General features: G+C 41.1%; 2 long non-coding RNA genes across 3 annotated transcripts; one reads left to right on the top strand and one right to left on the bottom strand.

Moving 5' to 3' along the window:
- Window positions 1-58: 58 nt before the first annotated feature.
- Window positions 59-1949, bottom strand: LOC112842345 (uncharacterized). Its single transcript, XR_003214073.1, has 2 exons — window positions 787-1949; window positions 59-698 (listed from the first exon to the last, which is right to left on the bottom strand). It is a non-coding gene; the product is annotated as an uncharacterized LOC112842345 (long non-coding RNA).
- A 5948-nt stretch (window positions 1950-7897) lies between these two features.
- LOC109194728 (uncharacterized) lies at window positions 7898-16862 on the top strand. 2 transcript variants are annotated; one of them, XR_002056490.2, is made up of 4 exons: window positions 7898-8048; window positions 11445-11621; window positions 12463-12594; window positions 15009-16862. It is a non-coding gene; the product is annotated as an uncharacterized LOC109194728 (long non-coding RNA). The 2 variants fall into 2 exon arrangements; XR_003214074.1 differs by lacking the exon at window positions 7898-8048 and adding an exon at window positions 11125-11268.
- Window positions 16863-18329: the final 1467 nt, after the last annotated feature.

The raw sequence follows: 18329 nt of genomic DNA, 5'->3' as shown, positions 1-18329 counted from the left end.
TTTAGATGCGTCCTTGATCCAACACAGCTGATTCAAATGGCTAAATGACCTCAACATGTCCTGAAGGTCTCCAGAGGCCTGGTAGTGAACTAATCATCTGATTCAGGTGTGTTGACCCAGGGTGAGATCTAAAACCTGCAGGACACTCGAGGCCTGGAGTTGCCCACCCCTACTCTATAACCTTTTGAAGGTACATGGACAGCCCACTTTAGTGCAACTGTCAGGGACCTGGGTGTGATGACCCAGGGTCCATGAGCAGCTTTGGACTTGTTTATATGTTGCAACCCCATGGTCTGCCAGTGCAGCCGGGACAGTTTTAGTCAATTAAATGTTATTTTTGTGAGATAATTCAGACTTTTCTGTGACCGTAGGGTGGAAGACAATCAAGTAATCCAAAATGTGTGAGAACAGAGTCAAACAATGCTGTGAATGTGTAATGTGTACATGATCCAGCCTCTATTCATTCTTCTAAAGAAAAATTAAAAGTGATAAGACGATTAAATAATGCCATATTTCAAACTCCAGATCATTGTCTGCGTGCTGACTTTTGACTTTTGTCCCACTTTGTCCTGTACAATTTTTCCTTGGGCTCATTTGTGCTGCAGCGTCTGGATGATAAAGACGTGGAGGAGGAGAGGAAATGTCCACTGTTCTCTGGACAAAACACTATTGTATCAGCGGAGTCGACCTGAGAAAGGCTGTGACAAGAGCCAGTCAGTATTCATGAAGGCAACAATAAAGGCATGAACAGAGCGAGGACAGATCAGAGTCAGAGTCAGTTCTCACCAAGACAAAGACAGGAAGGCATTAAGACGCTGCTGGGAGAGTTTTGTCTCTCACCAGCTTCCAAGACACACCTGGATTTCACTCAGACGTCAGAAAGTCCCAAACTGTGACATGAACATTAGTCAGCTCAACACTCGCACATCTTGTAATAACAATAACGACAGACTAAAAGAGCTCAAGCTTTAAATGTCTGTTGGAAACAGCAGCTTTAACTTAGGTTTGGCAAAGACAAAACCAGAATCACATGTATCAAACTGATAAGCCATAAAATCCATACTGTGTGTACATTTTTATTACATGGCTTTAAAATTCTACTGACAACTGCAAATACTCTCTTTGTATTCTTTAAGTGATACATGCACTTGAAATGGATGTTTATAAAGGAGCACACAGTGAGGCTCTGTGACACAGAGGAAGAAGATCAGTCAGGCTCGTAGTCCTCATTCTGAGTTTAAAGTCACAAGTCTTGCTTGATCAGGACTGTCTGATGTCTCTTCCTGTGGAACCTGATCTGTGTCTGTTTACTCAGCAGGAGAGAACAGGAAGCTGTCAGCAGCCAAAACATTAAAACACTGGATGTCACGACATGCAAGGAGGGGGAGGAGGTAACGGCGGATTCCCTCCCAACCGGCGCATGTATCAAGAAGATAATGTAGTTGAAAACATTTTCATGCCTAATTGTTTTAACACTTTGTGCTCATTGAGAATCTTTAATTAATATTGACTTGACTTGGACTGAAGTTTGTTTGGATCCTGTGTTGGCAGCAGATGGTAGAAAGAGAGAAAAGCTGAATTTTTGTTGCATGTTTACCCCTCTTAGAGACGGGGAGGGGAACGGCCATGTGCAGGGATGCTGAGAAATGCAGTCTTAATGTGAGCATAAACAATATATAGCTCCGCTTGCAGCCCTGCAAGCTGACCCTGCACACTGATGCAGGCTGGTTCATTAAAAACAGATGATTGGTTGCTAATTGAGCGTCTTCAGCCACCCTTACCCCCGCCTCTCCTCGGCTACTGGGCTTCGCTGAACCAGCTGCTGCCTGTCTGAGACTCCCAGAGCCTGCAGACAGACCAAGCGTAAACAGCAGCGACGCTTCCCAAGAGAACAAAACCAGCATTAATACTATCACACTATCATCACTGACTATTTATCCCATTTATCAACATAGTATTTAACACTGTGTAAAGTAGTACTTAAAAAACTTTTAAGTTAAGATGTAACTTAAAAAATCCTGCACACATTCTTATGGCCTTGTTTATAATTGTTTTTCAACACTTTGGCTACAATATAAAAAAATAGCGTAGCTCGTATATCATTAATATTAAACTACAATAACTGTTATGTTAAGCATATTGCTGAGGGTTAAAATATATTAGTCAAGCAGCTGAGTGGTCATCCAGAGGTCAGGGGTGCAACTCACTAATGTCACTGACTTACCATTGTGAAAATAGTTATTTCAGAGGCAACAAATTAACACATGTTCACATGTCCCAGTAATTTTGGTCATGCACCACTGTGCTCCCACCCAGTGTGACTGTAGCATAAGCTAATCGTTCAGTTAGCAAAGCAGTTGTGGGGTCAGCTTAGCAAATATTCCCCTTAAGTCACTAAAACACTGATGACCCTAGTTTAAGATCAAGAATTAGGTTTAGTTGGTTAATTAATGTCCAAAACAAAATTTGGTTAACCAGGTTTGTCTAACTTTAAACAATTTTGATAACAGTTAAAACATTTCAGTTGTTTAACATTAGCTGTTTAATAATTTAACATGTTTTAAGGTTACCTAATGCTTTCTTGACATAAAACTTTGATTTCATAGTCTAGATAAAAACTTAAACACACGAGTGTTCTGCAAAAACTGAAAAACAAACAATAAAAACAACTGACTGAGCTTAGCCAACATTAATTTAACAGCCAGAATGATTTGAATCATCTTACCTCTGAGGTAAGCTGACGTACGCACATTTTGTTTTTCGCCTCGTTTTGTTTGCTTTTTACTGAGCTCGCCTTTTGCTCTTTAAAAATGTTAAGCCAATTTTATAGCTTTGTGCAGAGACATGGTGTTCCTGCGTGTGATCAAAGTTCACATCTAAATTAGATGTAACTTAACAACGGTTTATCTGCTCAGAACAGCCAGTGCCTTCACTAAAATACCCGACGTGCCAGGACAAGTCCTGCAAAATTGAATAATTAAATTATGGAACAACAGAGCAAGAGAAAAAAGGACAGAGGCTGGGAAAATATGTGAAGAGCAGACAAATGTTAACGTCTTATCAAGATGTTTTAGAGTGAGACTTCCTAACAGGTGATTAATGATAAATGCATGCATGCATCTTAATGCATGCATGTCAGGTTCATTTTAGATCTGAGCCTTGTTTACACAATATACAACATGAAAGCTGTAATTTGCATTTTTCTATCACTTCTTCTGCTCAATCTGACATCGTTATTATTCCAAATGAATAGCAATCTGTAAAATCTGACCACGGCAAGATGTTTATGATCAGAGGATGTAAAAAAAGAAAACTTCCTAAACAAAAGTAAATAGAATAATATCACTGGACAAATGAATATATTAGTGGAGAAACACAATATTGAACCATTGCAACATCATAAATCACATTTTGACAGCACCATGTCACATTATGCAAACCTAGCAACAGCGCAGAAGGAAAAAACAAACAAAACAAAACAGATGGATGAACCAGTGGAGTGAATCCAAGCCTATAAGAAGAAATATGTTTCTGACTAATGTGCCACAGGTCACTCAAAGATTTGTCAATTTATTGGAAAAGAAAATGTCAAAGAAAAAGGGCGTGTGTGTGTGTGTGTTTGTAAAATATATAAAAGAGCAGAAGTACAAGTAATTAAACATCAGATATTCACATGTAGCTTTAAAGGCTCCCAGGACAGCTCTCCTGAAAGCAGCTGCTGCCTTAGATTTGGGCTAAGGGGCTTAAAGGGGGCTGTGTTCATCGTTAATGTTCCCAGGGTCAAACGTTGCTCCCAGAGCTCACTGATTGAGGTACCCGCTTCATCAGAGTTCAGAATGAAAAAGGAGAATCCATATTTTGTCTCCACACACTTTTTTTAATCCAGAGTTATTTCACTGCATTAAGGTTTTAATTTAACAATAACAGCATTTTAACTCATTACAATACTTTGCATTGTGCATTCGTAGAACATTTATTCAAAGTCACTTTGAGACACTAATCTGTGGAGTCACCTGCAGCTTAGCAGGTTGTTGCATCAGTGTAGGAATGTTTTGGTGCAATAGCCTGAAACTTTTCCATCGCTCCCTCTGTTTGCTTCCTCCCCCTGCTTCTCCCCTCTTCTCTGTATTTCCAACCATTAGCAAGAAGCACTCGCCCCTTGTTCTCTCTTTCGTCCCACCTCTCTCTGCTATCTGCTCTAAACAAACTACAACTGCTGCCCTTTCTGCACCTCCAGCAGCTCTGAAACTAACAGAGTTCAGACCTATTTTGTCCCTTTTGGAACAATTTTCCATTGAGCAGAATTTCCATTGCATCATCAGAGCAGGTGGGAGCCGTCCTGACCTCTGACATGACATCCATGTCACAGCCAGCGTGTGTCCTGCAGTTCTTTCTGCATTCACAACCCGTTTGCTCTCATTGTTAAGCTGAAATAAGAACCAAATCGATAAGAAACGTTCAAAATAGGAATGAATATTTATTAATATCTACAGAGGATCATTTTCAGCATCCATCACTGCTGCGTTCCAGTGGAACACTGTGTTACTTCAAGCAAGCTGAAAGCCTTATTGAGCTGTACAAAAATCTTTTTCCAGTTATGTTAGCACACAGGAAAAAATGTCGCAATTAAGAAACAATATATGTGCACAAACTAACTTCCCTCAGTTCATGTACAGTAACACATCTTTACATTTGTAAATTAAATGTTACTGTAAATTAACCCGCTTCCAAACACGGCAGCTTGTTCAAACTTTAAGACAAGAGTTTACTGATAAAAAGGAAACAAGATTTAGTATTGCTGATGCTACAAAGGAGCAAGAAAAGCCAGAGTTTTACAGTTAAAGAGCAAAGTAAAATAAACTGAGCCTTTAAAACTGGATTCAAATGCACAACAAAGATGTCTCAGTTTCTGTTGATTACTTAAAATCCCAGATGTCTTTAGATGCTACAGGGAAACATTGTTTTTGCAGGCCAACCAGGAAGTTAGCGTCATCCTGCTTCCTTTGAGAAAAAAGCAGAGAGGATTTTATTATAGGCCTTTAGTTTATCACAAAAAACTGATTTTTGTAAGTGTAAATGCAACTGGCAAATTCTTCTGTACTTTTCTATAAAATGTGATCAAGGTGAGAGTGTTGTGCTGTTATTCTAACCTGATGTTCTGGGTTAAAACGTAAATACAAAGAATGGGGTAGCGCTGTTGTTCTAGAAGAGTGAGTCACGAAGCCAAATGGACATCTCTCATGCTGGTGTTACACCTCTGTTGATACTGCACATCACCCTATCTAAAATGGTACACTAAGGTATTATCATGTATGCGTGATTCAGTAAACAAACAAATCAGGCATAATAAGGGTTCTTCCTAATGGTAGCATAGCAGGATCTCTGTTTGGGTCACAGCAGACTGGAACAGACTGTCTTACTTCACCCGCTGAAGCATTATTTGGACAATATTGCACTGCAGGTAGCTGTAAAGGGAGACAGACCATTATCTTTGACATTGTAATATTTTAGAAGGAAAAACCCACAAAGAAGGTTAAGTGGTCAGAAATTTTCCTACAATGGAAAGTGGAGGCTTCACAGTGGTTGATGCATCAGCTGCCCCAGATAGCAAATAAATATAGAACTAATCTATGGCACTTTGGACTCAGTGTGGTACTGACAAATGTTGTGCATGCCCAAAAATCATGAGCTTGATTTGGGCGAAATGTCACAATACACCTGACATTTGGCCGAGATTAGGTGAACCTGTACTGAAGTTAAAGTGTCCAGACTCACGCTGAGTCAGTGCCATTAGTCAGTCTAACATGACTCAAGTAAAACTGCAAATATGGACCACATTCGTGCCAAACAAGTACTGCTACCAGGAAAGCACCAACACTGCTCTACAGAAGAACTGATGTTGAAAATCTGACTGTAACAAGCAGGATTTATTGCATCTTTTCCCAGATGCAGCATTGAGGATTAGACCAACACAATCTATGGCCATGGCATAACATGAGTCCTGCCTGGTGTCAGCTTGGGCGGCCATTCATTTTACAGAAAGATAGCGAGCCATAAGATATTTCCAGCTTTTTCTAAACTGACACAGAAGAAAAGAAGATCGCAGAAACCACAGAAACAGCCTGCAAGCTTCAGTCAAGCTCGTGTAGGGTAAAATGGGAAGAAGTTTGCAAAAAACAAAAAAAAACATCATAGGTTTCATAAAGACCATTATGTTGGTGTTATAAAGAGCTTTGAGTGCTCAAAGAGTAAGAAAGCACCAAAAATGAAATGGGCTTTTTAGCACATATCTGCAAAAAGTGGGATTTTTAAAAGTGTAAAGCATGGATGTTTTAAATGAAAGGGGCAGTACTGTGAGCCATTAAATTATGTCAATTAAAACATGGAAAAAAGAATGATCAGATTGTATTTATTGATGCATCAGTGTTTGATTCATGCTGCAGGTAGCTTTGAGGTACTGCTCAGGCTGCTCAGTCTAAAATAATTAGACTGTACTGAGGCAGTAAGTCTGCAGATAGAGAGTGTGGTGGGTGTGGTGAAGTCTGGTGTGTTCTGAGCTCTTCCTGCAGAACTCTGTAATTGCACTTTAGAGTCTTGCTGGCTGCTTTCAGATCAGTTAAGAGTGCAAGATTCCTGCATGATGACATGTGACTATTTCCCGGGACAAACAGTCCTCAGGTTTGTGTTTCGTTAGAACACAGAGAGGCAGAGGGCGAGAGCCGAGCGAAAGGGAGGGAGGAGGGGTGGACTAGAGGAAAGTTCATGAAGGGAGGAAAGGAGGGAGGGAGAGTTTTTTTCACTAGCACATTTTTGTTTTTGATTTTGTTTGATCTGAATCCAGGTAACGTCCTGTCCGTGTCCCTGTCTGCAGCGTTATTGCTGGTACATGCGCGTGCACGTGCACATGCACTCACATTGCTCATGCATGTGTGGGTGCGTGCATGTGCACATGCACTCACATTGCTCATGCATGTGTGGGTGCGTGCACATGCACATGCACTCACTTTGCTCATATTGTGGAGACTAATCTGTTTGCATGGACAGATTGCTCTTTTGGGGATAACAACACAAGGTCTAATCGGGTAAATCATTAGGTTTTAGTATGAAATGTGGAAAATGGATGCTAGTCAATATGATGTCCTTACAAACACCAGAATAACCCTCTATGTGTGCACTTACAGCATTTACCTATTTACATATTCATACAGTATATTGTGATTTGCGGTGATACTCTGCATTTAAAGATTCTGTGTAGATTTATTAGTGTGTTTTATGACTCAGGAAGAAGAGAGCAAGGTCAACCTGAAATAGAAACTAAGGGAAAGAGTAAGGGGGAGTCCTGATTCCAGGGAATCTCGCTCATCATTCTTCACATTCCTAAAAAGTTTAACCTTGTCTACAGCTTCCTTTGTTTCTCTGCATGAATCTTTCCAGTAAAACGTTGTATTTCCAGAAGAGGAACATAGTCTGGCCAGCAGCCTGTTTCCTTATATGGTCCCTCTGAGGATGAATAGGAATTGATACAACACACACACACACACACACACACACACACACACACACACACACACACACACACACAAAACTGTGGAAAACTGGAAAATCCCCCTTAGTTACAGTCAGTTACACCGTAAATTTGTTATTGCTTTGTTTCTACTTTGATAACTTTTAAAACAAAAACAAAAAAAGCTGATAAGGCGACTCATTCCACAAAGTTTCTCTAAAATTAATAGTAAACACTCAGTTAAGTGGAAATGACCCTCCTGTTATTTTAATCTCTACTGAGACAAGTTTCTCTTTACTGAGACAGGGCTAGCAACAGTAACTAGGGGGCAGGTCTTAGTGGTCAGTTAGCTGCAGTAATAAGCTGTGTGCATTATCTTATGAGCGGCCTCTAGCTCTTACTAGAGGAGAAACACAATGCACAGGGCTGCATGTGTGAGAGGCTATGAGTGACTCAAGTTACCACAGCAACAGCACTGATGCGTCTCCCATAGCAGCAGAGCGTTGTTTGGGAATCCCTGTTAGACTGGGACGCCAGAAAAAAGGTATTAATGGCTGGAGAGAGAGTGCTGTCTCACTCTCTCTCTGTCTCTCTTCCTCACACACACACAGTAGATAAATAGATAGTTGTGCTATTATTCCTGTTGGCAGTTTCCAGAGTCTCAATTATGGTTTTCTCGCTGCACCTCTTTGCAGGACCGGTCTCTTGTGACGCCCTTTTGCACCTCAGTTAACCAACTGACATCTTTCTGAGCTTCACTGATTTTGGTTGCCAGCCTTCCTCTCGACTGGGGGCTTCCTCTGTCTGCAGCATCAATCTTATGCCCAACTGCTTTTAGGATTACTATGGCAGTGGCCTATATGAGTTTGCTGGTTTCAGTGATACTTTCAGTGAGGAATATGCATAGAGCAGTGTTCACATCTCTCCGAGCACTTTGGCTTCCTCTCACAGTCCAAAAACCTAATGCTCAGTTGATGGATAAAGATTGATTGGTGATTCTAAATTGTCCATACTGCAGGTGTGAATGTGAATGTGAATGGTTGTCTGTGTTTGCTCTGGCAACCTGTCTAGTGTGTACCCTGCCTCTCACCCTGTGGCTCCAGCCCCCCCAGAAAATGGATGGATGAATTGACAAAAAAGCTCATCAGGAAAAGCCCCAGTTAGCATCAATGGGTTTGAAATAGAAAGCAGTTTTTAAACAATAAAAACAGCTGAGAGACTTCATGACTTAATGTTTAATCCTCTGAAAACCAAACTGAGAAAGAAGCCAAACTGTCTGAACACAGTGCTGTCAGAGCGACACACTCGCCAGCTGTCTGAGTGGATTAACACCAACACAGACACACACGCTCAGTGAATTCATTCATGCACATAATGAATATTATTTAATTAAATGCTTGTCAGAAACCATGTAGAGAGACACAAACTTTCTGTTTAACACATCATGAGGTGGCTGACAGTGCTCCACCTTCAAATTACACTCAGTTATTAAAATGTATCCAGTATGAGGAGTCAGCAAAACATGAGCCAAGACTGCAAACCGGAAGAAAGGAATATGCAGATTTTCTGGAAATCCAACTGTGCTGTTTTTTGTTAGTTTTTGTGGTGTGTTTGTTTTTCAAAATAATTAGAAATATCATCTATAATCAGCATGAGTTTTACGCTACATAATCTGCAAATCACAACACATGTGGAACATAACATGTTGACCTGTTTACCAACAGTCGAGTTGATCTTCGTCACTTTAACATGAAACTCAGAGTCAGTCAACAGCTGTGCTTCTGAACTTAGATGCAGAGCTTCATTGTTTTTCTGTATTTCTCCCATGATGCATTGCCTGCTATTCAGCATATTTACAGCAGTCTGTGGGTTAGTTTGTGTGCCTGTTAACTGTTTGTGTCCAGCCTGTTTCTATTTTTAACCCTAAATAAATTCAGAATCTTTAACTGCTGAAAAACAGCTGCAGGGGACAAACTAACAGCTGATTGACTCTGACAGCCATTTGTCTGTTTAGATACTCTCACAATGACCAGCACTGATCAGACTGCATGTGACACTGTGACTAACATAGTCACATGCATAACATAATTACAGTTTCTTGTCTTATTTTGAAGGTCCAGCTGCTGATCTCTGACTTGCAGTGTGACCCTCAAAGTTTAGCAACAAGACTTTAAAGACTTTAATTTTCTCAAAATAGAAACATTGTTAAGTAAATGATCATCTTTCAGAGCAGAGTTTGTGAGCTGTAACATATGTGAATGTGATTTGTCTACAGTGGGTTTCTGCAAACTGTGATAAAACTATTATTCTTAATGCAGGGCCAATCAACAACATGCAAACTTAAAACATTAAAATATTCTCAGTGAAGATTAATTGGATGCTATAAATGTTAAATGTGAGCAAGTATAAGATAAGATGAGAAAAACATGACAGCTGCAAACAGCATCTCTGTTCGCTCATGGTCAGTGAGTAACTGATGTTTTGTGACCTGTGACCTGCAGGTCGACAGGGAAGCCAAGTCCTTTGAGTATGTTGGACTCATGAGATCATGTGGTTCATTTTGATGTACAGTGGTCCCACACACATTGCGTTCTCCGTCCTGTAGACCACAGTCAGTCAGTCTCCTCCGTGCCGTGTCTCCTGTACAGTACAGAACGTGTAAATCTTCAATCGCTAGCAGTGTGACTCTGCTGTGCTGTATGTTTGTAAGTTTTCTCCCCAACAAACACAACAACCTCGATGAAACGGTAGCACCCAAAAGGCCGAGGAAGATGCTAACCATCGCACAAAAAGTTGGACTTCTTTACTCAACTCATTCTGCTTGCTTTCTCTGCTTCCGTACCATTGATTCATTAATGATTCATTAATGTTGAATTCTCTGGCAGCTGCTCTATTCCCATGTTTGATCTTTGGTTTCAGTCTATAATACTGGACTTATTTTTCTACGAAGGTTTGAACTTTGAGAGTTTAAACAAGAGAGAAAAGTGTGAAAATATTCATGCCTGTCTGAGAAAAGTGTATAAAGTGTGTAGTGACGGGTTTTACAGCCTTAAAACATCGATAATAATTGTAAAAAATAAAGTTGGCTACTTCACAGATTTCACCTATCGCGGGTTATTTTTAGAACGTAACTCCCGTGATAAACGAGGGAACACTGTATTTATTTTTATACCATATTTTTTGTAATTTGAAACATATTTCATGTGCTTTTTATTACCAAAATATATTTTTTATCATTTCATTTTCTAGCTTGCATTATTTAAAATAGTTTATGACTTGTAATATTGTATCAATTTTAAAAACCCTGCTGTTATTTCTGAATCTGGACATCATAAAAAGTCTGTTTAAGCTGCTGTGTGAGCTCTTTTTGTTCTTTGTTCTCATTGTTTTGATCTGAAAGCTGTCGGCTATTTCTGACTGAAAATCAAAGTCATCAGAGTGTGTCAGAATCATGAGGCCATGGGACTCAGCACCCATTAACCTCATTACTGTAACACACAGTGGCTCTGTGTTCACACAGTGAGGGGTTAACATGCATGTGTATGTTTTCAGATCACATGACTCCTCTGTTATGTTGCTGTCACCAACAGTCGCTCACTGTTTCAGCACTGAATGAAGCACTTCAGTCTGACAGCAGAGCGACACCCCCACAGAGGCGCCTTTATTCCCCTGAAGTTGCCTCTGAGAGCTGTTCTCAGGTCTTCTGTAATGTTACCCCGCTCAGAGGTGTTTCCCCTTCAAAACAAACACGCGGTGACCATAAGGTACTGAGGAGGGAGTCCTGTTACTAAGCAACACTGACTGTAACAGAGCAGACCACTGAAAAATTCAGAAGAACTATGAGAGAAACAATGAACTGTGAGCAGGGAGGTGATTGGCTGCTGTTTCTGTATATATATTTGTATTTTTTCTAAAGCTCTGTCTGTGTCTGTTTGTGCAGGAAACCTCTCAGAAAATGTGTTCAGAATATCCAACACAAAGTTTTTATTTGCTGATTCTGGACAAGCTGACGCTGACTCAGCTGATATCAGAGTTTCCAGGAGGAGGAAAGCTCATGTACGACTCCCACTGTTACAGCTGCTCCCTCTGTAACCTCACAATAAAAACTACTTCAAAAGTAAGTGTATGAAAGATCTGCCTGCAAATACAGAATTACAAGACTAACAGCTTATTTCATGATGATAAGTTCCAGTCTAACTGCTGGATTGAAGGATGACTGTCTTTTTCTTAGACTAATGGCATGTCAGGGGAAGTTTGCCAAGTTTCCTGACCTCTAAAGGTCTTTTCTCAAAAGTAATTTAGAAAGGGAGGGATGGTCTTATATTCAGGCAAGTAATTAGGCTCCTGTGGATCCACAGGCAAAAACTGGTGGGAGGATTTCAGTTCCTGTTTCAGCAGTTTAGCTTCGTTTCCTAGAAGTGTGCAGACAGAGAGCTGGGTGGGTGACTGACAGAGGGACAAAACTCAGAGACTGAGCTGTGTGTGTGTGTGTGTGTGTGTGTGTGTGTGTGTGTGTGTGTGCACGCGCACTTGTGTGAGTACATGTGTATATTTGTGTACCTGCAGGCTCAGCTGAAGGGCTTCTAGGAAATCCGAATGGGAAGGGCTACAGTGTGTCTCTCTTCTGTTGATGTGTCTGAAGCAGCAGAGAGAGTCTCTCTCTAAACAAAAATGGGGAAGAAAAAGAGATTTACAGCTCAATTACAAAACACCCAAGGACAAAATACTTTTAAATTGCTTCATAAATGTTGCATTTGGTTGAGGTTAGGTGACTGTAGGAAAGTTCAGACTCTTCTTTAGTCTACTAGTATGTTGCCAAAGCTCTTCCTTTGTTCACATTACACAATTTCAGTTTTAAACAGTTTGAGGATTTTTAGTGAGAAAAAATGTAAAATCATGAAAACATTTTTCCTGTAGTATAAAATTGCAGTTGCATTTGCAAAATAGCAGACAGACAGCTTCCAGATGTTGCTGGTGATGTCATTTTCTCAGGGCTTTCTCCAGAATGAATCATCATCCACAGACACACAGGACGTAAAAAAGCCCATAAAAGGAGCATGGAGTAAGGTGTAAGCAGTAAACTGTCTCAGGTAAAGCACATAAACCTCAGGCTGAACCTTTAATTACCTTCATGTGCAGCTAATTTTCTGTAATTTGTTCTTTTATTGTTTTACTGCACAGGTGTAGAAAAAAAAAACTGGAAAGAAGACTGAATAAGTTGGTCAGACCTCAGATTCAGGATGAATAACTACCAGGTTGTTTTTATGCTAGTAGTGGAGTACTAGTGACTCCTAGCTGAGTGACTCATCGAGTATACTGAAAGGTGTTGGGACTTTGTCCAACCACAGATTGTAGACTTGGACCGGGCCTCAGACATACTGTTATAGATTATTCAGAGCTTGAAGGGCTCGAGGTCTGGTTAGACTGCTGACATGTATAAGAAGTAGAGGATGGATGGATGGATGGATGGATGGATGGATGGATGGATGGATGGATGGATGGATGCATGGATGGATGGATGGATGGATGGATGCATGGATGCATGGATGGATGCATGGATGGATGGATGGGATGGATGGATGGATGGATGGATGGATGGATGGATGCATGGATGGATGGATGGATGGATGGATGCATGGATGGATGGATGGATGGATGGATGGATGGATGGATGGATGGATGGATGCATGGATGGATGGATGGATGGATGCATGGATGGATGGATGGATGCATGGATGGATGGATGGATAGATGGATGGATGCATGGATGGATGGATGGATGCATGGATGGATGGATGCATGGATGGATGCATGGATGGATGGATGGATGGATGCATGGATGGATGGATGGATGGATGGATGGATGGATGGATGCATGGATGGATGCATGGATGGATGGATGGATGGATGGATGCATGGATGGATGGATGGATGCATGGATGGATGCATGGATAGATGGATGGATGGATGGATGGATGGATGCATGGATGGATGCATGGATGGATGGATGGATGGATGGATGGATGCATGGATGGATGGATGGATGGATGGATGGATGGATGCATGGATGGATGCATGGATGGATGGATGGATGGATGGATGGATGACTGTCTGGGTTTTAAAAGTTTGGAAAAGATGTTAGCACATCTGCAGTTGTTTCAGGTGTTTGATTAATTCGATTAATGTTTCTCTAAAACTCATGGTCTAAATCTCAGGTCGGACCATGCATTTACATTCTTTTTCTTTGTGCCTACTTATGGGCTCCTTGGGTTCTTCAAAATGACCACAAACTGTTTAGAAGATAAGCAAATACTGTCGAAGCAAGTGGAAATTCTTGTATGACAAAGTCAGTCGTCTGATTTAAATCCAGCTGGACATGTCTTCAACAGGCTGAGAAAAAACAACAACAACTAAGTTAAACTGAATCCCTGTAATAAAGTGAAAACCCTGCAATAAAGGACTGGTGTAGGCTCCACAGGAGACTGAAAGCTACAGGAAGCTTGCACATTTTCCGCTGATATGCACAAAGCATTTTTGCATATTAAAGTCCTGCAGTCTAAAATACACCAGAACTATTCTTTACTGAATACAGAGGGTGTTGTCTTCATTTTGTGATAAAATGTGTGTGTATTATACAACATACTTTTGTTGCTGGCTGTAAGGAAGCTCGGATGCTACTTCCTACTTGGAAATGTTTAGGCATGGGCTCTATTCGCTGTTTTGTTCCTGAAAGGTTTTTTCCCGTAAGTTGTCTGTGAGAGCTTTTGTCCTTATTTGGGAAGTGGAGAAGAAACGGCGCTGTAAAGTATCTGGATTAAATAACCTGTAGCCTACAGACACACCCACACACACACAAATACTCAGTACGGTCAGTGGGTGTGTGTCCTCCCTTATCAGCTGAAAGGGGAAATGATGCTCACAAACACGTGCACGTTCGCTCGCGCGCGCACACACACACACACGCACGCACACAAAGCTTTTTGTCTGCTTCATGTATTTACTTATTGCAGGAAAAACACATGAATACAAATGAAATCCAGTAATTACTCCACTGTCATTGTTGCACTTCTGCTTTCTTCCAGTGTACAGTGAATCCAGGAAGTTGTGCACAAACATATAAAGTATTTTAGTTGCACTCACTGCCAAACTGTCAGATGACCAAACCCTAACAGCACAAGGCACCATTTAAAATTGTGCCAGTTTTAACCTCTAGATAATATATGGTTATTGTTGATTGAGGTATGAGACAAATGACCACTGGTCCAAGTGAGTCAAAACAATGATTTTATTAAACACACGTGTGGGAAGATACACATCACTACATTGTCAACACAGATCTCCACTCAAAGCATACTTTCAAAATAGTTTTAATATGTCAGGGTTTACGCCCCTTCTCGCGTCAGCAAAGAATATAACATTATTTAACCCTGTGATGTTCAAATATGAGTTAGATATAACCCAGTTCCTGTTACTGACCATGCTCATTTCTTTTTGTCCACCACAGAGTGTTTCAGCAGGATGATGCACCGTGTCCTTGCAGAACAGGAAACTGGCTGCACATTTGTTCTCAAAGGGAAGTATTCAGCCACTTATCATGAACTGATAATGAATAAACATGTGGAGCAGAAACCTCACGGCAAAACCTGAGCCCTTATCTAAGCAACATAGAGTCAGCCTTGGATCATGTTAAATGTGCAAAACTGCAGTTCCTCTGATGCCCACTTGAAGTTGACTGCACAAAGACATCCTCTCTGCTTTTAACTTTCCTTTTTGATGAAGCTTTTAGTTAGGATTGGATCGAGTGACCCTAAAGCTTGCTTTAGCACCCTTACAGCAGTCTGAACAAAGATTAACAGCAGTTAACTGTCAGGCTGTTGCTGCATTTCAGTTTGCAAATAAGGAGTCAGGGAACGAAGAGGAAAATGTTGGCGTCACAATTACCAGGATGGCTGAACTTTTTCCTCGAAGGTAATTTGGAGGTTTATCTCCCCCACAGCAGGAACACACACACACACACACACACACACACACACACAGTCATGTGTCCATGACTTCAGAGGAATTTACAGTGGCTTGCATTCCTTTCCTGGGGTGTTATTCTGAAGGTCAGGAAGAGTGTGCTGTTTGGTTGGGCAAGTAGTTATTTTTAAGGTTAAACATGTCTTAGAACATGCAGTGTTAGGGGAGCATGTTTTTGCTCCTCTATGGTATAATGTAAGTGTGTAAATGGAGATGTAAGTCGCTACAGTGATACCTGGGCCACATGCACACAGAGTTAGATATGCATCACTTTAAGGAACATGACAATGAGTTGCATTCAAACCTTGAATCCTTATGAGAGTGTTAAACTCCCCCCAATGTGACTGTAAACACATGTCCTCCTGCACACACACAGACACACACATGTGCACCTAGTAACTGTGAAGAGAAAAATCTGCATGACAACCATGTGAGCGAAAAAGCAAGAGTTGTCGCCTCGGTAGAATCAGCTGACCCTGTGTGTATGTGTGTGTGTGTGTGTGTGTGTCAGCTGACTCACAGAAACAGGAAACACATGCCGATTGGCTAATTAAAGCTAAAAAAACCCTGCATTCACAATCATGAAACAGCAAATTTAAAATGTTATCGTGTTAAGAGCTCAACACCACCAACTCTGCTGCCCCTGCAGACTGCAGTCTACATCACAAACAGAACAAATCACAGCATGATAATTTCTCTATTCTTCTTTACATCCATCATTTAGGGGCAAAGGATGGTCTGTAAAGCAAAGTAATTTTGTAGAAAGGCCTGTGCTCTGAGGTAGGACATGGAATCTTGGCCCTGGTAACGTATCCTGCAGCTCCAACGTGCTCCAGAGCAGGTTATGTTTGACATAAGAGAAAGACACGCACAGAAAGATATTGGCAGAGTCATTTATCCTCCAGCCTACAATAGTTTACTCCCACAGTCCAAAGGTATGCATGATAGGTTAGTTGGTGATTTTGAATTATGAGTGGTTGTTTGTCTTTGTGTTTTCCCTGTGATGGCCAGGTGACCAGGATGTACAGTCAGATAGGGCCTCTCCTATCTGAGGCCCTAGCCCCCCCCCTCCATTTGGTCATGGACTGGATAAGTGGATGAGGAGAAGCACGAATAGATGGCAAAAGCACTTATTCTGCAGAAAAATGTCACCTGTCAGTGTTTTTCTCTTATATGTAAAATGATTAATATTAATGTGCATGCTGCATTTTCTACTTTAGATATTCAAGGTTAAGTTAATTTGAAATATTTTATATTCTGCTGGGCAAGTTGTTCTGCAGTGATGCACATATTCTTTAAAATCATCTTATACTGTCCATATGTATATAGCGCTGCAGAACTGTACCCCCCCCCCCCCAGCATGTTTGCACTGACTAGGAGATGCTCTGTATCTCATTGTACAACTGTATAGTGACAATAAAGGCATTGTATTCTATTCTATTCTATTCTATTCTATTCTACTTATGCTGTTGCTGTTCTGTGGCATTCACATAGCTGGTAATTTAGCCGTTCATGAGCTCAATAACAAATGCCTATACCTTGTTTTTGAGCTAACTGTCAGTATCTACAGGATTGCATTAAGGTGGTATAATTACCAAACCTGGTTAAACTGAACACCCCTTATCATCTAGACTTCAGCAGCTGTGCAGCTGTGTTGTGTTTGGTTAACTTTGGTCTGTAGAAACATGCCTGAGCCTCATTGGAATTGAAGTAATTCAACTGTGGTTGAAAAACCTTTGGAAAAAAAGAAAGAGAAGATTTCTCATTTATCAGGTCATAAAATCATAGAGCAGGGCCCCATGTTAGGAAAGTTTATTTTAACATAACAAAAGAAGTTCCTAACAGTTCCCAAGTATGGCTCGGTGTTTTCTTGTTGCTGAGCTGAGGAGAGTCTACACCCTCAGCACCAAAAAGGCCAGCTATTTACCCTGTGAACTCTGAGCTAGGTGGCATTTCCTGGCAGGAAAAATGTTGAATCTCCCATGTGTTTCCCCGTCCTGGACATGAATACACCACAGGCCTCCTCTCACAGTTTCCAGAACTATAACACTGACTTGCAGGAGTTTGAGATTAATGGTCACCCCACAGCACCACTACCAGGCTACCCCTGTTAACAGGAACCCCTCCCTCCACTCTTTTAGGGAGGACTTGTTTTCCATCTCTGGCTGCTTTCTGACTCACTGCTGACATCATTACTCAGCTTCAGCACAAAGCAATAGCTTCTATTGTTTTCCAGGGAACCCCTCCACCCCTAACGGAGACACACACACATACACGCTCGTCAGCATCGTCACTGCTGCCCAAGACCTTCCGTCCATATAAGGACAAAATAGCTTTTGATGCTGGTGATTAGTTTACAGGCAAGCATCTTCACACACAGCCTTTCACAGCTCAATCTTGCAGGAACCAACTCAGGATGCCTCCTTTGACTCAGTCTGCCATGGCTGCGTCTGCTGCCTGGTCCCAGTGTGTTTCTTCAGGCCTCAGCATCCTACTGTAGAAGCTGGTATACAGCACACGTGCCAGTCAACACCATTTGGCACTGCTCCCTGAACTACTCAGGCTGACCTCTCCTCTCTTGTAGCTGAGCTAATACTCACCGCCACAGGCCCAAACTGGGGAAACTTCATGTTGTTAAAATGCAGTCCTAGAGTGGACAGCAGGTTTTTATTGTGTTTAAACATTATTTTTAACACAAATCTGAGCCTTGATTTACATACAGTTCATAAAATCACACAGCAATAGTAGCAAGCTTATTAATTTCAAGATTTGGTTTATTCTTTAATAGCATCATTGGGAAGCGCTA

Source organism: Oreochromis niloticus, linkage group LG15 (assembly GCF_001858045.2).
Source record: "Oreochromis niloticus isolate F11D_XX linkage group LG15, O_niloticus_UMD_NMBU, whole genome shotgun sequence".
Classification (NCBI taxonomy): Eukaryota; Metazoa; Chordata; class Actinopteri; order Cichliformes; family Cichlidae; genus Oreochromis; species Oreochromis niloticus.
This window is presented reverse-complemented; position numbering and strand designations above follow the sequence as displayed.